Genomic DNA, 24,473 nt, shown 5'->3' on the forward strand with positions numbered 1-24,473 from the left:
CATTGTGTGATTCTATAGACTCTGGACTATGACACTTTTGCATAAAACTAAATAATGATAAGGAGGATTGGTCTTAAAGCAATCACTTAATAATCTTCATGCACTTAAAATTTTTTATGTGTTAAGATGTAATTGCTTAATGTAACGATATTTTCTGGATTTTTTTAATCCTATTTATCTGCAGCTTTATGTTATAGAACTCTTATTTTCCTTCTACTTTTATAATTAATATTATTAAGACTCTTTTTCTTACTCTTGCACCAGCCACACATTAAGTACAATAAAAACATTCTTGGGGGTTTGTCTTCAGCCATTATTCTTTTTTATTCTATATGATATCCCTAGACAGTTTCATACCTCACCATAGCTTCATATTTATAGGTGAGGCAGCAATTTGCATTGATCACTCTAAAAACTCTTATATGATTGTGACTTGTATTTGTTCCTGTCTGTTGAGGAACATAATATGGTATTATCCCATCAACTCAAAACATTTTCAGAGTTGTATTTATTACCCCCTTGCCTACTTGTGTCAAAATCATTTTGATGCTAAACTCTCTTTTATCATTCTTATCAATTGCTGAATCACACTGATTCTAACTTTGCAATGCTTTTCATAGCTATTCACTTCTTTTTTATTCCCAGTTCTACTGTTCTAGTTTAGGATCTCATCACTTTAATTCAATTCACATCAGCAATCAATTATCCATTAATTATTTACTATGAGGTAGGAACTATGAAAGGTACTAGGGATATTGAAATTTTTAAAAAAAACAGTTCTTATAGTTTTTGCAGTCTTTTGTGGGAAAGCAAAAAAGTAATTATACAGTGCTTTAAGTGTAATTCAGAAGTTATATATGCTAGATGAACACAAAGTAGGGGATACCAATTTTATAACACAGGTTTTTTTCCTCAACCTTAGCACTAATAGGATTTTTAGTAAGATAATTGATTTTTATGGGGGTCTGTCCTATGTACTACAGCATATTTTTCAGCATCTCTGGCCCCTGTCCACTAGATGCCAGTAGCACCCCACTTCCAATTGTGAAAATGAAAAATGTCTCCAGATGTTGCCACGTGTTCCCTGAGAAGGGGGGCAAAATTGTCCCCAGTTGAAAATTACTGCTATAATACAATAACCTGTTTTCACATACAAACTTCATGAATTCCCAAACAAGTTATTTTCTTAATATACTTTAAATATTCATAATGCTTCTCTGAAACCCACTAAAGATGATCCATTACTTAATGAATGAAGATCAAACCTTTGAATATGACATTTAAGCTATTATTTCAGCCACAACATACCTTTCTGACCTCAACATCAAATACATCCTTTCCTTCAATCAAAGATAATGTTAGTTCTAGGTGCTTATTGTTTCAACACATGTCCCAAACTCTCCACAAGTTACACCTCCGTTGGAATTCCATCTACTGAGTTACTATGCCATGGTGGCCTTAAACAAGTCATTTTAATTTTCATTTTTTCATTTACTTACCTTTACTATGGGGATCATAATGATAATTTCATAAGATGTTATAAAGATCAAATGAAATAATTCAAGTAAAGATGATAATAAATGTTGATAAATTGTAGAAAATATTATAATCTCTGACTTTCAACTGTTGATATTATCCTTCAAGGCTCCTTTATTTCTCCTGACCACTTCAAGTGAATTTTTCACACTACTTCCCATAATGCTTGGTTTTTAATCACCATAATCCCTTTTAATTTCGTATCAGATTCTTGTCATGCATCTTCTCCATTATTTCAAGTAGTCCTAGACCAAATTTTCTTAAATTTTGCTGTATTCCAGTGCCAACATAACTGCCCTGCACAAAACAAATATTGTGATACTTGTAAAATTTAGTGCTCTTAAACCACACTATTAAAAGATACAAGTGTTAGCATTTTTTGAGCACCTACTATCTTTCCAGGCACTGTCCTGGGAATATCTTATAAACAATTGATTATTCTTCACAATTTTGAAGGCCTAATATTGATATTCCTAATTTACATGTACAGAATCTAAACCTTGGGGGAAAGTTATGAATCCAAGTCTATATTGTTAATAACTAACAAATTCAAGATTCAAACCTAATTATTGTCTGTCTGATTCCACAATTCTTGATTTTCTGTTATATTGTGCTGTCCCTCAATATGAGATCTGTATATGGTCATGGTTGATCCATTTAGAGCAACAATGTCTAATACAAATATAATGTGAGCCATATATGTAATTTAAAGTTTATCAGTAGGTACATTAAAACAAGGTGAAAATAATTTTAATAATACAGTAGACTTTAACTCAATATATCCAAAATATTATCATTTAATATGTAATTAATATAAAATTATTAATATGAGATTTTACACTTCTTAAAAATATATATTCTTCTATTATAGTTAGAGGTTACTTTAGGGCAAATTTTAACCAGTGAAATGAAAATAGAATTCATTGTATGAAGCTTCTGAATAATAATTTTATAGTAGCTGAGTCAGCTGGCATGGGAAATTCCTTTCCCTTATATGAAAATGGAAGAAAAAAAACAAAGAAAAAGAGAGGTCATCCATGAAATCTTTGATCTGTTGAACAAATCCCAAAATCCAGCTATTTTGGACGTCTCTGTATATGATGCTAAACCCAATAGCTGAGTGAATGAGAAAGTAGTATCTGAGCAGAGACCTGAAGACACAAGACAAGTGAATTTTGAGTGAAGTTCTAGGCAGAGGAAACTGCAAGTGAAAAGACCTGAGGGTGGGAAGGTATTGAAAGTAGAATGTAGGGCTTCCCTGGTGGCGCAGTGGTTGAGAATCTGCCTGCTAATGCAGGGGACAAGGGTTCGAGCCCTGGTCTGGGAAGATCCCACATGCCGCGGAGCAACTAAGCCCGTGAGCCACAATTACTGAGCCTGCGCATCTGGAGCTTGTGCTCCATAACAAGAGAGGCCGCGATAGTGAGAGGCCCGTGCACCGCGATGAAGAGTGGCCCCCGCATGCCACAACTAGAGAAAGCCCTCGCAAAGAAATGAAGACCCAACACAGCAAAAATAAATAAATAAATAATTTAAAAAAATAAAAAAAAAAGAAAGTAGAATGTATCCAAACGTTTCAGTTACCAATGCCACATACCAAACTTCCCAAAATTTTAGTGGCTTAAAAAATAATCACTTATTTTGTTCACATATCTGCAATTTGGACATTATTTGGTGAGGGTGACTCATTTCGTTTCATGAGGAATTAGTAGGGATTGAGAACTTAGGACTGGAGTACCTATTTTCAAAATAACTTATTCACATGGTCAGGGAACTCAACTGGGTTTGTGGGCCATTATGTCTGTTCCTCAACATGTGTGCTTTTCCACGTTCTAATTGAGTTTCTTTGCAGTATGATGGCTAGATTCTAAGAATGAACATTTCAATAATATCAGGAAAAACTTGTATTTCTTTTAATGACCTAGATTTGTAGGTCATATAGCATCACTTCTGCTCCAGTCACAGTTCTATCCAGATGCCTAGGAAAGGAAACATAAATTTCACCTTCTGATAGGAGGACTATCGGGTCACCTTGTGAGAAAAGAAAGTGAAATGGGAAGTATTATTGAAACCAGTTTTCAACAAATACAGTGTGCCACACAAATGAAACGAGAACTGAATTCACCAAGTATCCATTAGGCTTATGTCATGTGCTAGATACCTTTTTATACACCAGAGATACCAAAGTAAACAAAAGAGACAAAAATCACTTATCTTCCTTATGAGTTTTATACTCTAGGAGAAGAGTGATAAGGGATGGTGTCAGGAGAGTAGACAGAGCCTTATAGGACATGCTAATGGATTTGAGTTTTGTTTCTAACTATGATAGCTTTTATGCAGGGAAATGATATGGTCTTACTTATATTTTCAGTATCACTCTCTCTTCTTGTGGGGAAGAAACAGAAGTCTAAGTGTGCGGTGGGGGTGGGAATGGGGGAATGGAAATTCCAAGAGAAGTTAGGATGTTAATGCAGCATTCCAGGCAAAAGGTGATGGGGAGGCTTGGACCAGGGTGACAACAGTGGATATGGCAAAAAGATTCAAGATATATTTTGATGGTAGAGGCAAATTGTAGATTTTTTGATCAGATGTCTCCTGTGAGAGTAAGAAAAGAGTTAAGGATGATGTCCAGCTATCATTCTAGTTAGAGGAAGCAGGCAATTAAAAAAATTAAGTAAAATATTTAATATTAAATTGCTTTAGGGTTTAACAAATTAAAATAGAGCCGTTAGAGAATGATTCACTGAGAAAGTGACTGAAATAAATAAGAGAAAGAGATGTGGGAGTGAGTAATGCTATTATATGAAGGATGACATACCAGAGAGAGGACACATCAATTAAAAATGCCAATGAATGTATGCAAAAGCAAGCCCTCAATGGAGACCACGCCAGAGCAAAGTGTAATTATATTTCACAGTATACTGTGTTCCAAACATCATTCACACCTCCTTCATACTCATAATTGTCCAAGTATCCCTACAATGTTAGAGTAGCTATCTGACTTGGTTCTTCATATCTATATCCAGATCTAGATCTAGATATATATCAAATACCATACATCAGAGTTCAGTAAACTTTTTTCTGTAAAGTGTCAGATAGTAAAGGTTTAGAATTTGAGGGCCATAAGTTTTCTGTTCCAACTTCTCAGTTTAGCAGTTGTAGCATAATAATAGCCCTAGAAAATATATAAATAAATGGATTGGCTGTATTCAAAAAAAACGTTACTTACAAAATCAGGCAGCAGGCTGAATCTGGTTCAAGGGCAGTAGTTTGCTGACCCCTGCTACAGACACACACACTCATACACACAGGCATGCACACGCATTTGAATTGTAGCTTATTTTTAGTAACATGCACAAATTTTTAAGATATAGCTTGAATGATATTAACAGTGAACATACCCTTGTAAGCGCTGCCCAGAAAGAAATACAGTACATTTCCAAGAATGGTTTTTTTGATGTCTGCTTTTCTGAAATTAAACATATATTAGACTATTCCCTATTCACTTTCTTGACTATTACCATCTCTAATATGGGTTTTTATTTCCCCCTAGGTTCTTTATACTTGCATAAAATCAATGAATTCTGTGTAGTTTAAAAATAAAGTATTGGGGGCTTCCCTGGTGGCGCAGTGGTTGAGAATCCGCCTGCCGATGCAGGGGATGCGGGTTCGTGCCCCGGTACGGGAAGATCCCACGTGCCGCGGAGCGGCTGGGCCCGTGAGCCATGGCCGCTGAGCCTGTGCGTCCGGAGCCTGTGCTCCGCAATGGGAGAGGCCACAACAGTGAGAGGCCCGCGTACCACAAAAAAAAAAAAAAAAAAAGTATTGGATAACATTTATAATTATATTTTTTTCTGTGCTCTGATGAACTATCCAGGCAAATCAAGAATCTAATAACTACTCTGCTTACTCCTGAGTGGGGTACTCTATAGATAACCAAAGAAATCATGGGCTTTACCACCACTGTGTGTATGCATTGCATATGAACATTTGTTCAGTCTCTGTTAGGATATATTGTTTACATGCATATGTCAGCATCTTGATGAGTAAATCTTGGCTAGAAAACAGAAGACCTGAATTCAGGTCACAGTTTTACACTTACGAGAAGTGCATCTGTGATTAAGTAAACAGACCTTTATCTGAAGCTACTTTATGATCTTGCAAAAGAAGAGCAGTAATTCTTACATTCTTGTTCATCTCACTGGGTTGTAAAAAGGATTTCATCATGGAACAATGTATTTAAGAGCAATATTTGAACTTTCAGTAGAATAAAATTATCTGGTAAAAAGCTCACTTTACATTGTTCTTATTGTGTTTTCTATATTTTAAATTATTTTTAATAATTAGACATGTAAATATCTTAGATATATAAATAAACTGGGAAAGGAAATCAAAGTACTTATTCATAATCTAGTAGCTGTTAAAAAGTGATAAAACCTACTCTTCCATTATTATTATCATTATTTTGTTAAGCTGCTTATTTGTATGAAATATACATTGTTTTTAATAATGATTTGTCTACAGTTTCTCTTCATATTTCTCTGAATATCTACTCAGAAGGCAGTTAGTAGCCTTTCTTTATCAAGCAGGAAAGCTGCCTTCATTTATCATGCAGTGACTGTTTCATTTTTGTACTTTCTAGGAGACCTTTATTCTGGTATTATTGGTTATGATATAGGAAATTGTTTTTTGTTTTTTGTGGTACGTGGACCTCTCACTGTCGTGGCCTCTCCCGTTGCAGAGCACAGGCTCCGGACGCGCAGGCTCAGCGGCCATGGCTCATGGGCCTAGCCGCTCTGCGGCATGTGGGATCTTCCTGGACCGGGACATGAACCTGTGTCCCCTGCATCAGCAGGCGGACTCTCAACCACTGTGCCACCAGGGAAGCCTTAGGAAATCATTTATATAGCCACTTCTAGGAACTTCCTTGCCTGCTTCTAACTTTTAAACTGAAATTTTAATGAGTTGTAAAATTATTACCTGGTCATGCATATCTTTCAGTTTACTACCCCAAACTTTAAAGTATTCATTATCCATTTACTCTACAAATTGCATTGGGTATCTACCATATATCAATGTGTATATGTTCTAACAACACCTAGAGATAAAACCATGAGCAAAACAGACAAAAATCTGCCCTTGTGGCAATGAAGGTTTAGTTGTGTTTTATTTTTAAAGCTAAATAAATAAGTAAATAAGAAATAAGGAAATAATAAATAGAAATATATAGGATGTAAATAAGTACATTAATACTGACAAATGTTATAGAGAAAAATAAAGGTGAGAAATTAGTCAGAGATAATCTTGGTGGGAATGGATTGGAGAAATTCTTATTTTACGTGTTGAGAGAAAGCATCACTGATAAAATGATGTCTAAGCAGAAATGTGAGAATGTGTTGGCATTTGCTTTGCTGATAACTTCTAAAAAATATTGCAGGCACAAATAACAGTGCAAAGGCCATGGGTTGGGAGCAAGCGTGGCATGTTCAAGGAACAGCAAAAAGGCAGTATGGCTGAAGCAGAGGATAAGGGGGTGTGGAGCATAGGGAGAGATGAGGATGCAGAGATAGCAAGGAGAGGAGGCCCAACTTTTTTCAGTTCTCACAGATGCTATTAAGAAATTTTGCACTGATTCTCATTGATTTGCCAAGCCATTGGGGTACTGTGAGTGCGAAGTGATGTGACTGATTTTTATTTTTAAATTGTTAAAATTAAATTAAATTAAATCATTAAATTTTATCTACCTCAGTAAAATGGCCATTAGTCTGTGGGTTTGATTAGCTTGGGTGTGATAATCAGAACAGGGCCCCTGAAGACTCTTTATTCTGTAATTGGTGGTGTCCTGCCTCTATATGTTCATGCACAGGTATAGCCATCCAAGACAAAGAAACAGGATTACCATCCAGGATTCCTCATACCTAACTGTTCTTGTAAATCTTGGCTGGTGTTCCTTTTATTTTCAGATAGGATTACGAGAGTGGTCCAAACTCTTTTTCATTAGAAGAAAATAATGAAATAAACGCTAGACTAGCTAATAGTATACAATTTCTTGTTTATCTTCAGTGTGTGCAACTGACTGTGAGATGCAGGATGGACTTAAGTTTGGGGGTTTTTGCCTTTTATATTATTAGAAAACCTCTCTCCCTTCAAATTGTCATTGGATATATTCAATAATCTTTTCTTTTGAATGATTGAAAAATATGTGAATAAATATATGAATGATAAATAAATAAACAGAAGCAATTTTCATAGCCTTATGTGCCAAGTATTTTCCAGCTGTCCCTCCTGGGCTACTCTTAAAGTTTCTGTAACCTTGGGAGATAACCCATCTAGATTGTATTAGTTTCTGGAGGCCTATGGTTCTTGTCTCCATTCAGACAATGAAAATTCGAGGGAGGAAGTACAGTAAGGGAAGAAAGTGAGTTTGGGGTATTTACTGCCCAAGGATAGTTTTGTCCTTGAGAAGTAATCCTAAATTGGTTTTTCTCTCCATAATGAATCATTCTTTTTAATGAGGCAGCTCTCTCTACAAGATTCCCTTTCACTTATAATTCCAGTAAACTCTTCTTCTCCTTGTTCTTTTGGTCCTACAGATGGTGACTGCTCCATAGCTTCGGGTCGAGATTCCTGTCCTGTCCATTGTGGGTCCTCTACACCCTGCCCATGCCTCAGTAATTAGTCTCCTTCTTTATAAATCCTCTTCAAATTATCCTGATTTGCATGTGGCATCTGTCTTCTGCTAAGACTGTGACAAATACACTGTCAGTTGCACTCCTGCTCGGCAAATACAAATACAAATGTTAAAAGGAAGAGTAGTAGGCATCTTGATATACACGATAATATTTTGCTTGTCTTATTGAACTTATTTTCCACTCCAGTTGACTGTAACTTCCATTCTAGGGCACTGAAAAACTAATGGGATATTAAGGCTTGAAACAACTTAAAGAGATCATCAAATCTAATTCGCTAATTTTTTTTTTCCATTGGCCACAGTCTACTTTCATTTTTTTTTTAACTTCTTTATTGGAGTATAACTGTTTTACAATAGTGTGTTAGTTTCTCCTTTACAACAAAGTGAATCAGTTATACATATACATATGTTCCCATATCTCTTCCTTCTTGCGTCACCCTCCCTCCCACCCTCGCTATCCCACCCCTCTAGGTGGTCACAAAGCACAGAGGTGATCTCCCTGTGCTATGCGGCAGCTTCCCACTAGCTATCTAATTTACATTTGGTAGTGTATATATGTCCCTGCCACTCTCTCACTTTGTCACATCTTACCCTTCCCCCTCCCCATATCCTCAAGTCCATGCTCTCGTAGGTCTGTGTTTTATTCCCATCCTATCACTAATCTCTTCATGACATTTTTTTTTCTTAGATTCCATATATATGTGTTAGCATACAGTATTTGTTTTTCTCCTTCTGACTTACTTCACTGTCTGTGTGACAGACTCCAGATCAATCCACCTCATTACAAATAACTCAGTTTCATTTCTTCTTATGGCTGAGTACTATTCCATCATATATATGTGCCATATCTTCTTTATCCATTAATCTGTTGATGGACACTTAGGTTGGTTCCATGTCCTGGCTATCATAAATAGAGCTGCAATGAACATTTTGGTGCATGACTCTTTCTGAATTATGGTTTTCTCAGGGTATATGCCCAGTAGTGGGATTGCAGGATCGTATGGTAGTTCTATTTGTAGTTTTTTAAGGAACCCCCATACTGTTCTCCATAGTGGCTGTATCAATTTACATTCCCACCAACACTGCAAGAGTGTTCCCCTTTCTCCACACCCTCTCCAGCATTTATTGTTTCTAGAGTTTTTGATGATGGCCAATCTGACCGGTGTGAGATGATATCTCATTGTAGTTTTGATTTGCATTTCTCTAATGATTAATGATGTTGAGCATTCTTCCATGTGTTTGTTGGCAATCTGTATATCTTCTTTGGAGAAATGTCTTTTTAGTTCTTCTGACCATTTTTGGATTGGGTTGTTTGTTTTTTTGTTATTGAGCTGCATGAGTTGCTTATAAATTTTGGATATTAATCCTTTGTCAGTTGCTTCATTTGCAAATATTTTCTCGCATTCTGAGGGTTGTCTTTTGGTCTTGTTTATGGTATCCTTTGCTGTGCAAAAGTTTTTAAGTTTCATTAGGTCCCATTTGTTTATTTTTGTTTTTATTTCTATTTCTCTAGGAGATGGGTCAAAAAGGATCTTGCTGTGATTTATGTCATAGAGTGTTCTGCCTATGTTTTCCTCTGAGTTTGATAGTGTCTGGCCTTACATTTACATCTTTAATCATTTTGAGGTTTTTTTTGTGTGTGGTGTTAGGGAGTGTTCTAATTTCATACTTTTACATGTACCTGTCCAGTTTTCCCAGCACCAATTATTGAAGAGGCTGTCTTTTGTCCACAGTGTATTCTGGCCTTCTTTATCAAAGATAAGGTGACCACATGTGCATGGGTTTATCTCTGGGCTTTCTATCCTGTTCCATTGATCTGTGTTTCTGTTTTTGTGCCAGTACCATACTGTCTTAATTACTGTAGCCTTGTAGTATAGTCTGAAGTCAGGGAGCCTGATTCCTCCAGCTCCATTTTTCGTTCTCAAGATTGCTCTGGCTATTCGGGGTCTTTTGTGTTTCCATACGAATTGTGAAATTTTTTGTTCTAGTTCTGTAAAAAATGCCAGTGGTAATTTGATAGGGATTGCACTGAATCTGTAGATTGCTTTGGGTAGTAGAGTCATTTTCACAATGTTGATTCTTCCAATCCAAGAACATGGTATATTTCTCCACCTATTTGTATCATCTTTAATTTCTTTCATCAGTGTCTTATAGTTTTCTGCATACAAGTCTTTTGTCTCCTTAGGTAGGTTTATTCCTAGATATTTTATTCTTTTTGTTGCAGTGGTAAATGGGAGTGTTTTCTTAATTTCACTCTCAGATTTTTCATCATTAGTGTATAAGAATGCCAGAGATTTCTGTGCATTAATTTTGTATCTGCTACTTTACCAAATTCATTGATTAGCTCTAGTAGTTTTCTGGTAGCATCCTTAGGATTCTCTATGAATAGTATCATGTCATCTGCAAACAGTGACAGCTTTACTTCTTCTTTTCCTATTTGGATTCCTTTTATTTCTTTTTTTTCTCTAATTGCTGTGGCTAGAACTTCCAAAACTAGGTTGAATAAGAGTGTTGAGAGTGGGCAACCTTGTCTTGTTCTTGATCCTAGTGGAAATGGTTTCAGTTTTTCACCATTGAGGACAATGCTGGATGTGGGTTTGTCATATATGGCCTTTATTATGTTGAGAAAACTTCCCTGTGTGCCTACTTTCTGCAGGGTTTTTATCATAAATGGGTGTTGAATTTTGTCAAAAGCTTTCTCTGTATCTATTGAGATGATCATGTGGTTTTTCTCCTTCAGTTTGTTGATATGGTGTATCACGTTGATTGATTTGCGTATATTGAAGAATCCTTGCATTCCTGGGATAAACCCCACTTGATCATGGTGTATGATCCTTTTAATGTGCTGTTGGATTCTGTTTGCTAGTATTTTGTTGAGGATTTTTGCATCTATGTTCATCAGTGATATTGGCGTGTAGTTTTTTTTCTTTGTGACGTCTTTGTCTGGTTTTGGTATCAGGGTGCTGGTGTCCTCATAGAATGAGTTTGGGGGTGTTCCTCCCTCTGCTGTCTTTTGGAAGAGTTTGAGAAGGATAGGTGTTAGCTCTTCTCTAAATGTTTGATAGAATTCGCCTGTGAAGCCATCCGGTCCTGGGCTTTTGTTTGTTGGAAGATTTTTAATCACAGTTTCAATTTCAGTGCTTGTGATTGGTCTGTTCATATTTTCTATTTCTTCCTGGTTCACTTTCTAAGAATGTGTCCATTTCTTCCAGGTTGTCCATTTTATTGGCATACAGTTGCTTGTGGTAATCTCTAATTATCTTTTGTATTTCTGCAGTGTCAGTTGTTACATCTCTTTTTTCATTTCTAATTCTATTGATTTGAGTCTTCTCCCTTTTTTTCTTGATGAGTCTGGCTAATGGTTTATCAATTTTATTAATGTTCTCTAAGAACCAGCTTTTAGTTTTATTGATCTTTGCTATTGTTTCCTTCATTTCTTTTTCATTTATTTCTGATCTGATCTTTATGATTTCTTTCCTTCTGCTAAATTTGGGGTTTGTTTGTTCTTCTTTCTCTAATGGCTTTAGGTGCAAAGTTAGGTTGTTTATTCGAGATGTTTCCTGTTTCTTAAGGTAGGATTGTATTGCTATAAACTTCCCTCGTAAACTGCTTTTGCTGTATTCCGTAGGTTTGGGGTCATCATGTCTCCATGGTCATTTGTTTCTAAGTATTTTTTTATTTCCTCTTTGATTTCTTCAGTGATCACTTCATTATTAAGTAGTGTATTGTTTAGCCTCCATGTGTTTGAATTTTTTACAGATCTTTTCCTGTAGTTGATATCTAGTCTCACAGCGTTGTGGTCCAAAAAGATACTTGATACGATTTCAATTTTCTTAAATTTGCCAAGGCTAGATTTGTGACCCACGATATGATCTATCCTGGAGAATGTTCCATGAGCACTTGAGAAAAATGTATATTCTGTTGTTTTTGGATGGAATGTCCTATAAATATCAAGTAAATCCATCTTGTGTAATGTATCATTTACAGCTTGTGTTTCCTTATTTATTCTCATTTTGGATTATCTGTCCATTGGTGAAAGTGGGGTGTTAAAGTCCCCTACTATGATTGTGTTAGTGTCGATTTCCCCTTTTATGGCTGTTAGTATTTGCCTTATGTATTGAGGTGCTTCTATGTTGGGTGCATAAATATTTACAATTGTTATATCTTCTTCATGGAGTGATCCCTTGATCATTATGTAGTGTCCTTCTTTGTCTCTTGTAATGGTTTTTATTGTAAAGTCTATTTTGTCTGATATGAGAATTGCTACTCCAGCTTTCTTCTGATTTCCATTTGCATGGAATATCTTTTTCCATTCCCTCACTTTCAGTCTGTAAGTGTCCCTAGGTCTGAAGTGGGTCTCTCGTAGACAGCATATATATGGGTCTTGTTTTTGTATCCATTCAGCCACTCTGTCTTTTGGTGGGAGCATTTAATCCATTTATATTTAAGGTAATTATCGATATGTATGTTCCTGTTACCATTTACTTAATTGTTTTGGGTTGTTTTTGTAGGTCTTTTCCTTCTCTTGTGTTTCTTGCCTAGAGAAGTTCCTTTAGCATTTGTTGTAGAGCTGGTTTGGTGGTGCTGAACTCTCTCAGCTTTTGCTTGTCTGTAAAGCTTTTAATTTCTCCATCAAATCTGAATGAGATCCTTGCTGGGTCGAGTAAACTTGGTTGTAGGTCTTTTTCCTTCATCACTTTAAATATGTCCTGCCACTCCCTTCTGGCTTGTAGAGTTTCTGCTGAAAGATCAGATGTTAACCTTATGGGGATTCCCTTGTGTGTTATTTGTTGTTTTTCCCTTGCTGATTTTAATATGTTTTCTTTGTATTTAATTTTTGACAGTTTGATTATTATGTGTCTTGGCATGTTTCTCCTTGGGTTTATCCTATATGGGACTCTCTGGGCATCCTGGACTTGAGTGACTATTTCCTTTCCTATATTAGGGAAGTTTTCAACTATAATCTCTTCAAATATTTTCTCAGTCCCTTTCTTTTTCTCTTCTTCTTCTGGGACCCCTATAATTCGAATGTTGGTGCATTTAATGTTGTCCCAGAGGTCTCTGAGACTGTCCTCAGTTCTTTTCATTCTTTTTTTATTCTGTTCTGCAATAGTTATTTCCACTATTTTATCTTCCAGGTCACTTATCCGTCCTTCTGCCTCAGTTATTCTGCTATTGATCCCATCTAGAGTATTTTTCATTTCATTTATTGTGTTGCCCATCGTTGCTTGCTTCCTCTTTATTACTTCTAGGTCCTTGTTAACTGTTTCTTGCAATTAGTCTATTCTATTTCCAAGATTTTGAATCATCTTTATCATTATTCTGAATTCTTTTTCAGGTAGACTGCCTATTTCCTCTTCATTTGTTAGGTTTGGTGTGTTTTTATCTTGTTCCTTCATCTGCTTCTGTTTTTTTGTCTTCTCATTTTGCTTATCTTACTGTGTTTGGGGTCTCCTTTTTGCAGGCTGCAGGTTCGTAGTTCCCGCTATTTTTGGTGGCTGTCCCCAGTGGCTAAGGTTGGTTCAGTGGGTTGAGTTGGTTTCCTGGTTGGGGGGACTAGTGCCTCTGTTCTGGTGGATGAGGCTGGATCTTGTCTTTCTGGTGGGCAGGTCCTCGTCTGGTGGTGTGTATCCAGATGTTGGTAGACTTATTATGATTTTAGACAGCGTCTCTGCTAATGGATGGGGCTGTAGACCTGTCTTGCTCTTTGTTGGGCATAGGGTGTCCAGCACTGCGTTGCTGGTCCTTGAGTGAAGCTGGGTCTTGGTGTTGAGATGGAGATCTCTGGGAGATTTTCGCCGTTTGATATTGCGTGGAGCTGGGAGGTCTCTTGTGGACCAATGTCCGGAGGTTGGTTCTCCCACCTCAGAGACACAGCCCTGACGCCTGGCTGGAGTGCCAAGAGCCTTTAATCCACACGGCTCAAAATAAAAGGGAGAAAAAATAGAAAGGAAAGAAAGGAAGGAAGGAAAGAGGGAGGGAGGGAGGGAAGGAAGGAAGAAAGAAAGGAAGGAAGGAAGGAAGGAAGAAAGCAAGAAAGGAAGGAAGGAAGGAGAGGAAGAAAAGGAGGAAGGAAGAGAGGAAGTAATAGAGGAAGAAAGGAAGTAAGGAAGGGAGGAAGGAAGGGAGGAAGGAAGGGAGGACGGAAGGAATGAAGAAAGGAAGGAAGGAGGGAAGAAAGGAAGGAAGAAAGAAAGGGAGAAGACAAAATAAAGTAGGATAAAATATAGTTATTAAAATAAAAAATAATTATTAAGAAGAAAAATTTCTATTAAAAAAAAAAAACTGGGTCGGTCTAACTCTAGGACAAATGGTGCAAGCAAAGCTATACAGACAAAATCTCACACAGCAGCACACACATACACACTCACAAAAAGAAAAATGGGGAAAATAATAGTATATCTTGCTCCCCAAATCCACCTCCTCAACGTGGGATATTTTGCCGTCTATTCAGGTTTTCCACAGATGCAGGGCACTTCAAGTTAATCGTGGAGCTTTAATCTGCTGCTTTTGAGGCTGCTGGGAGAGACCTCCCCCTCTCCACTTCGTTCGCACCACTGCTGGGGTTCAGCTTTGGACTTGGCCCCGCCTCTGCGTGTAGGTCGTCCGAGGGCGTCTGCCCTTCGCTCAGACAGGACGGGGTTAAAGGAGCAGCTGATTTGGGGGCTCTGGCACAGGCCGGGGGAGGGAGGGGCACGGAGGCGGGGCGAGCCCGCAGCGGCAGAGGCCTGCTTGACGCTGCACCGGCCTGAGGCGCACCGCACGTTCTCCCAGGGAAGCTGTCCCTGGATCCTGAGACCCCAGCAGTTTCGGGCTGCACGGCCTCCTGGAAGGGGTGGTGTGGAGAGTGACCTGTGCTTGCACACAGGCCTCTTGGTGGCGGTAGCAGCAACCCTATCATCCCACACCCGTCTCTACTGTCCGTGCCAACAGCCGCAGCTCGCGCCCGTTTCTGGAGCTCCTTTACGAGGTGCCCTTAATCCCCTCTCCTCGCACCCCAGGAAGCAAACAGGGAAGAAAAGGTCTCTTGCCTCTTTGGCAGCTCCAGACTTCTCCCGGACTCCCTTGCGGCTAGTCGTGGTGCACTAACCCCTTCTGGCTGTTTTCACTCTGCCAACTCCAGACCTTTCCCTGGGATACGACAGAAGCCGGAGGCTCAGCTCCCAGCCCCGCCCGCCCCGGCCGGTGAGCAGACAAGCCTCTCGGGCTGGTGAGTGCCGGTCGGCACCGATCCTCTGCAGGAATCTCTCCGCTTTGCCCTCCTCATCCTGTTGCTGCGCTCTCCTCCGCGGCTCCGGAGCTTTCCCCTCCGCCACCTGCAGTCTCCGCCCGCGAAGGGGCTTCTAGTGTGTGGGAATCTTTCCTCCTTCATGGCTCCCTCCCACTGGTGTAGGTCCCGTCCCTATTCTTTGTCTCTGTTTATTCTTTTTCTTTTGCCCTACACAGGTACGTGGGGAGTTTCTTGCCTTTGGGGAGGTCTGAGGTCTTCTGCCACTGTTCGGTGTGTGTTCTATAGGAGAAGTTCCACGTGGAGATGTATTTATGATGTATCTGTGAGGAGGAAGGTGATCTCCGCATCTTACTCTTCCGCCATCTTCTGGCCTCCCTCCACTAATTTTCTAGGTGGAAACTGGGACAGAGTTTCCAAGTTTGGACCAACCTTTTCTGCAATAGCTGGGAGGCATTTGACCGATCCAATCCACTACTGTCTGGCTCCTGCATTATAACCATACCTTCTCAGATGCTCTTCTTCCTTATACCTGTGCCCAGAATGAATTATTAGCAAGCAGAGTAAGATCACTTCTTTGCTCATAACCTTCCAATGGCTTCTCATTTCATTCTGAGGTAAAACCAAAGTTCTTGGAATCAGTACATGATCTAGGCCCTCTCTACCTCTGGGATCCTAGCAATCTTCTTACCTTCTCTCTCTCCTCTTTTTACAGCCTCCCTGACAGGACCAAACTATTCCTATGTGTGTTAAGGCCTTTGCACTGGAAAGCTCTCTCCAAATTATCTGCATGAATATTCCTTTGCTGATACTGAAATGTCACTTTATCAAAAAGGACTTCCCTACACACTCAATTTAAAATAGCAGCCTTCACTTGTGATATATAGGTATAGGTATAGAAAGATAGATTCTTTTTCTGTGCTATTTTTGATGTGCCATACCAAACATCCTGTATACATTATATTTTATTTAATTGTCTATTTATTTTTATTTTTCCTCTATTCAAATTTAAGCTCAATAAAAGGCAGGGATTTTATTTTATTTTTTCCATTTTTAAAATTACCAATCCCTGAAGACTAGAGAATCACTAGCATATAAGAGACACTCAAATGTTTTTTGAAAGGATAAATGCCTTGTAAAGTTTCATTTGTTTGTATGATGGGACAGTCAAGGTTGACAAACAGCTGTATGGTTTTACTGGGATCCTTGTAAAGATACAAGGACTTAGAGGATTCATTTCTAATCTATTAGATTTTCTGTTATCAGCAGGATACCTACTATTCTACTACATGACAAGTTTAACTGTGTATCATACTTAAGAATGAATAAATATACCCCACCGTTTTTAAGATGTAGATTTTTTTTTAAATCCATCTGAAATATAATCAAGCAAGAGAATATATGGGTAACACTATCCATTCACTTATACATAAATTATACCTGGATATATTGGCAATAATATAGCAGGAATGTAAACTGATGTTCACATCCTTATTACATATATTTCCCACACCTATTATGTGAATCTAATTAGGACACAAAATTTGTATTACAAGTGTATAATAGATGAAAGGAATATATTTTGTTCTCTACAAGGAAGCTACAGGAATTCATTTTCTATTCTTCATTACAGAGTCAGAGATTTATAGTACTACTTCCTGCCTTTCATAAATCAGAGCACTGGAACAGCATTCTCCCTCCTAAAGTTATGCCTCATGGAATTAAGAAACAAGTGTGTACAAAGTGAAAGATTCTGGTATTCATATACTCATTTCCATTGTGCCCTATAGAGTAAACTCTGGAAAGAAGCCTATTATCTAAATGGGTTTACACATCCTTTTCTTATAGAACTTGGATTTCTCAAATTTTTTTAAGTTTCATAAAAATGTATATGTCTGTTTTTATCTTCCTGAATGACGGCTCAACAGAGTCAAGAATTTTAGAAAGTGGAGCCTTTGGTTTTTTCTTTTAACTTTCTATTTTGATAAAATTACAACACAGAAATTTTGCTAGAGTAGTACAAAGAATTCTGTAAAATCTTCAACCAAATTTCCCCAAAGTTAACATTTTTCCATATTTGCTTTTGTTTTCTCTTTCCCTCTTTCTTTTTTTTTCTATCTCCTCAATCTGTATGCACATGTACACATTCACACACATACATATTATTTTCTGAATCTACCAAGTTATAGACATGATGCCCTAGTACTTGGACCTTAAATTGAGGGTTTAATAATCAAGGTAATGAGACAGGATAAGAATCAAGGATTAAATTTTTCGTTTGTTTTCCCTGTTTAAAGCTGTGTGAGAAAGACATTGATATGTTCTATTTTATAGGAAGATAAACTTGAGAATAAATTTTCAAACACGTCTTCTGGCAATGTCCTCTATGTACCCCAGTCTCCAAATATACTGTACTAGTTATCCTTGGGAAAATTGTCTTTTGGGGCTCTCATTGGATAATCATTTATTAAATAAAATTATCACCTTAAAACCATGCTATGCCCAACTAAGGATAAAAGAGAAAAACACACCCAAATGAACCAAAGTTCTTTACCAAGTACCATGTGGGAGGTCATGTTTTCCTTTGCCTTTTGCTCTATTTAACTAAGCTTTTCTTGGTGCCAGAAGCAAAAGAAATGAGCTTTAGTTAGGACCGCCAAGTAGCCTTACTCAATTATTATTAGCACTTCTTTTTTTTTTTAACATCTTTATTGGAGTATAATTGCTTTACAATGGCGTGTTAGTTTCTGCTGTATAACAGAGTTAATCAGTTATACATATACATGTGTTCCCATATCTCTTCCCTCTCGCCTCTGCCTCCCTCCCACCCTCCCTATCCCACCCCTCTAGGTGGTCACAAACCACCTAGCTGATCTCCCTGTGCTATGCAGCTACTTCCCACTAGCTATCTGTTTTACATTTGGTAGTGTATATATGTCCATGCCACTCTCTCACTTTGTCACAGCTTACCCTTTCCCCTCCCCGTATCCTCAAGTCCATTCTCTAGTAGGTCTGTGTCTTTATTCCCATCTTACCCCAACTAGTGGTTTTATTAAGGACTGCATATCTCCTCAGAGCACTGCTAATAATGATTATGGTAGACAGCCTATTTTGAGTTCCACATTTATTTTTAGTATTTCAACAACATGTGGCATTAATAGTTAAACCGCCAATTACTATGTGTAATGCTGATGATCTTGCTGTACGTTAAAAGAAGGTATCACACTTGAACTAACAGAAATTCAAGATTGCACTAAACTGATTGAAATGTCATTTATTTCCTTTAACCACTAATACTGTCTCCAAAATGCTACTCTTTATTTTCTTTGATCAATACTTCAAAATTAAAATTAACTTTTTTGAAAAGTATCATCATTTTTAAAAGATTTTTTTTAAAATTATTTGTGACTGGAAATCAGTATGGGTAGGAGGCCACAATGTTGAAAAGGAATTCTGATGAAAAAGAATATATGGTTCAAAGTGCTCGTGTATATCACATATTTAAGAATCTAATATGTACTGTAAGTGACTACTAAAGATGGAATAACTCCAAATTCTACCAACTCTGTGACAAAGAAAGTTGCTTATCACATCTAGACACCAAATGAAGCTCTCAGTCATGGCTTTGAAAACAGTTTTTTGATTTTCATTTCAGTCATTCCTATGTGTCTCCTCAGAAACATCTTGGATGTAGGCTTATAGTAAAAATGGCTGTTTTTTGTAATCCCTAAGATGATGTAAATGCATGAAATGAAACACATATTAATGGAAAGTACTACAAAGTATGATAATAATGATCACATTTAGGTACAACAAGTAAAAGAATACACATAATTATGTGACCCATTTCCCTTTAATATAAAATTTTAAATACTCTAAGGAAAAAATGACCTCAAAACAAGACACTGTGAAATAACTTATTGGCCAAACTTTTGAAAATATTTGGGACTTCAGATAGCCAAAGCAAGGAAAAAACATGTTTAACTGGATACAGGAGCATTAGGTACATAGAATTTCACAACAGGTCACATGCAGATAGAGGTTCTCAGATTGTTAACATGAACATATTCCCACATTTAAAATGTGACATAATTAATTATATTTATAATGAGAATTGTCTTCTAATATAGGAGGCAAAAAATAGAGGATCTGGATGTTTAAAATGCATAAGCACAAAACTCAATAACATGAATAGAACTGCATTTTAGAAAGTTCTTAATGACCCATAACTTAGTGTCTATGAAATGGATTGTCAGGATATTTCACTTTGGTAAAGCAAATGTGTTTGGGCAAATGAAGATGACAGTGTGGTGAGTCAGAACTTATCAGGATGTTTGTTGGCTGAAGAATTAGAATATATGTGAGAAATGACCCTTTCTAAAGAAAGAAGAGGTGAAACACACTTGGTCTAGGGGAGAGAAAGAAGAAAATTTGCACACAGTATATTGTGCTATAACCTCATTTTTCTACCTAACCTGCCCTGCCCACCATTCAACCTGATGGGCATATGCCAAAACTCTGGGAACTGAGAACTGTAAACTCTCTCAGTAACTCAAAAGAAACATTCTCTTATTAAAATATCTTTAAAGTCAGATAGTTCACATTACTTCATGACTCCCTCCACCCCTTCTCTAAGATAACTACTCTAAATTTATTTTTTATATCGTGGAAGAGGTTAGTGAATACCGTCTTGAATGGGTATCAGTAAACTTCCATTCTTTTTTCATGAAGTTGAAGTTATAGTATTCAATATTTCACCAATGAAATGAATTACACTAATATTAATAGATTTTCAAATGTTAAGCAAACCTTGCAATCATAGGATGAACTTTATTTGGTAATGATGTATTAACCCATTTTGTATTGCTTGATACTGTTTGCTAATATCTTTTCATATGCACAATTTTGATTCTGTTTCTACTGACTATGTTCCTCATTAACGTACTTTTTTGCATGTCTGTTTAAAGTTTTGTGTTCATGCTTACCATTGTCACATTATGCATTGAGTGCCTAAATTATATTCCTTTCTTTTAGAATTTATCATTTTATTTGACTAACATTTGATTTATTTGTGTAGCATCTTGATCTTTTCTAGGCTTGACTTTTAAATTTATTTTTTTATTGAGATATAACAAACACTGTAAAATCTACTTCTTTAAAGTATAGAATTCAGAGAATTTTAGTGTATTTATTCTAAAGCTATATAACCATCACCAGTATCAAACATTTTCATCACCCCTAAAGCAAATCTCATACCCATTAGCAGCCATTTCTCCTCTCTCCCCCAGTCTCTGGCAAATATTCACCTTTCTGTCTCTATACATTTACCTATTCTGGACCATACTACATAAATGTAATTGTACCATCTGTGGCCTTTTATGTTTGATTTTTAACATAATATGTTTCAAGTGTCATCCGTGTTATAGCATATATCAGTATATCATTACTATTTATGGCTAAATACTATTCCATTGTATGAAATTGTGTTTATCCATTCATCAATTCATAGGCATTTGGCTTATTTCTGCTTTTCAGCTATTATGAATAAGCTGCTATTAAAACCTGTGTGCAAGTTATTTGTGTGAGCATATGATTTGTATCCTCTTGGGTGTATATCTAGTGATAGGTATGCTGGGTCATATGATAATTTTGTTTAACATTGTTAGGAATGGCCAAACTGTTTTCCAAAGTGGTGGCACCATTTTACATTCCCACCAACAATGCAGAGGATTCCAATTGTGCATCCTCATCAACAGTTGTTATGTCTTATTGATCAGAGCCATCCTAGTGTGTGTGAAGTGGTATCTCATATGATTTATATTTCCTTAATAAGTCATGATGTTGAACATATCGTAATGTGTGTATTGGTTATTTGTATACTTCTTTGGAGAAATAGCCGTTCGGATCCTTTTACCATTTTCCAATTGGGTTGTCTTTCTTATTGTTGAGTTGTAAGAGCCCTTTATATATTATAGATGAGTCATTTAAGTATATTATTTGCAAATGCTCTCTTCCATTATCTGAGTTGTCTGTTCACTTTCTTGATTGGGTCACTGGTTAGAACCTCCAATACAATATTTCAGAGAAGTAGTGAGAATAAACACCCTTGTCTCATTCCTGATCTTAACAGGAACACTTTCAGTCTTTTGCCATTGAGTACGATGTTAGCTATGGGTTTTTCATAGATGCTCTATATAAGACTAAGAATGTTCCTTTGTATTCCTAGCATATAGGGTGATTTAATAAGGAAAGCGTACTGACTTTTTTGTCAAATGCTTTGTTGTCTACTGAGATAATTTTTTTTGTTCTATTTTTGCCTATTAATATGGCACATTAATTGATTGATTTTCTTCTGTTGAAGTGACCTTGTACTCCTGCTAAATACTTCTTGGCCATGGTATATAATGCGTTTTATATGTTGCTGGATGCAGTTTGCTCATATTTTGTGAATGATAATTGTGCCTATATTCTTATATGACATTGATCTGTGATTTGTTTGCTTTTTGATATGTCTGTTTGGTTTTGGTATAAAGATAATACTGACTTCATAGAATGAGTTGGTTAGTGATCCTTCCTCTTTTATTATTTGGAAAGTTCTTTAAATATTTGGTAGAATTCAGTAGTGTATCCATCTAGGTCTGGGCTTTCTTTTGTTGGACGTCTTTATATTACTGACTATCTCTGCTTATTATAGTTCTAGTCAGATTATCTATTTATTCTTGTCAGTTTATGTAGTTTGTATCATGTTCACAATTTGTTCATCTAAATTATCTAATTTTTTAGCATATATTTCTTCATAGTGTTTTCTTATCCTTTTTATTTCTGCAAGACTGATAGTAATCTCTCTTCATTTATTCCTGACTTCAGTAATTTGACCCTTCTTCTCTATTTTTTCCCTTTGGTTTATTTAACAGAGATTTCTCAAATCTTTTTAATTAATTTACTTGATTTTGTTAAAATCTCCATAGTTTTTTCTACTATCTATTTTATTTATTTCTACCTAATTTTTTTAGTATTTTCTTCCTTCTGTTTCTTTGAGTTTAGTTTGCTATTCTTTTTATACTTCCTTAGGGAGTAATATTAGATTATTGATATAAGATCTTTCTTCTTTTTCGATATAGACATTTACAGCTATAAATTATCCTCCAACCACTACTTTGGCTTTATCCCATATGTTCTTATATGTTGGATTTTCATATTTATTTGCCTCAAAACATTTTCCAGTTTCCATTGTGACTTTTTTTGGAATCACTGTTTATTTAGTACTGTGTGGTTTAATTGCCACATATTTGAGAATATCTCAAATTTCCTTCTGTTATTGATTTTATTTCATTTCATTGAGGTTGATATTTTGTTTCATTTCAATCCTTTTATATTTAATGAGGCTTGTTTTATAGCCTAACATTTCGTCTATCTGGACAATGTTCTATATGTACTTGAGAAGAATGTATATTCTGCTGTTGTTCTATATATGTATACTCTGTGAAGTGTCCTAAACATGTCTTTAGGTCTAAATGGTTTATAGTTGTTACTCAAATCTCCTATTTCTTTACTGATCTTATGTTTATCATTCTATCCATTATTGAAATTGGAATGTTAACGTTTTGAGCTAACATTGTTGAATTGCTGTTTCTCACTCTATTTCTGTCAGTTTTGTTTCATGTATTTTGCATCTTCGTTGTTAGGTGTTGTTAGGTTTACAATTTTTGTATCTTTTTGAAGGATTTACCCTTGCCCTTTTATCATTATAAATTGTATTTCTTTTTCTATAGTAACAATTTTTTTCTTAATGTTTATTTTGCCTAATGTTATTATAACCCCTTCAGCTCTCTTTTGTTACCATTACCATGGTATATTATTTTCCATCTTTCTATTTTAAAGCTTTATGTTACTTTGAATCTAAACTGTATCTCTGATAGAAGGTATATAGTTGGATAGTGTTTTTCCATTCATTCATTTTTTTAAATCTGTCTTTCTCCCCTCTCCACCTCCATTAGCACCTTTGGTATGTTAAATTTTAATTTAATCCTCAGATTACAATTAATTTCTCAATTTACAATAATCTAGTTCTTATTAAGACCAAATTAGTTACAATTTCAATAGTTTACAAAAATTTTAATGTATATCACTTTATCCTCTCTACTTCCTCTATTTTTTTGCAAATTATATTTTTATACATTGTAGGTCAGTAGATATATATTTATAATTATTTATACAGTTGTATTTTTGTTATTTTTTATCTTTATTTTTTAAATAGACTGTTCATTAGAGCAGTTTTAGGTTTATAGCAAAATTGAGTGGATATTACAAAGAGATTTATAATTATTGCTTTATGCAATTGTATTTTAGGTCAAATAGCAGAGAAAAAGTATTACTAACAAAAAATACATTGCACCCTCTTTTATGTTTACATATTAGTTATCTTTAAACCTGTATTTTATTTCTTCATATAGATTCAAGATATCATCTAGTGTCTTTTCAATACTATATGTCAATTATATTTCAATAAAATAAATGAATAAATTACTGGAATTTAGGGCCCAGTCTATGTAGTTCTCTGTATCTTAGAGAAACAGAGTAGTGAATGCAAATTAACACATTTAATTTCTTATGTGTTTGCTGAATAAATTAATAAATTGCTTTATGATATTTTCAACTGTTATTGATAATTTAGAAAATTCGAGTGAGAAAATGTTTCTATTTGGTTTATATGCTTGTCTTATGCAAATAATTATAGTTAAAATAAACTCTATGGAATTATGAACAGACAAACAGAAGAATGGCTAAACAAATATAATAGGTAACAACCATCAGATATCTGCAGCAAGAAGTCTGTAATTTATAATAATATATTTTTAAATGATTTCAAAATTTAAAAAAGTTTTAGGGATGAAACACAGTAACTTTAATATTTTTACACTGAAAATCTGTGTAAGCTATTTATGAAAGTATTTAAAAGAACTGGGATAATATAAAATGACAACAGTAATGTAGTAAAGTAACCCTCAGAATTTCAGG

The sequence above is a fragment of the Kogia breviceps genome, chromosome 1 (assembly GCF_026419965.1).
Source record: "Kogia breviceps isolate mKogBre1 chromosome 1, mKogBre1 haplotype 1, whole genome shotgun sequence".
NCBI classification, from domain to species: Eukaryota; Metazoa; Chordata; class Mammalia; order Artiodactyla; family Physeteridae; genus Kogia; species Kogia breviceps.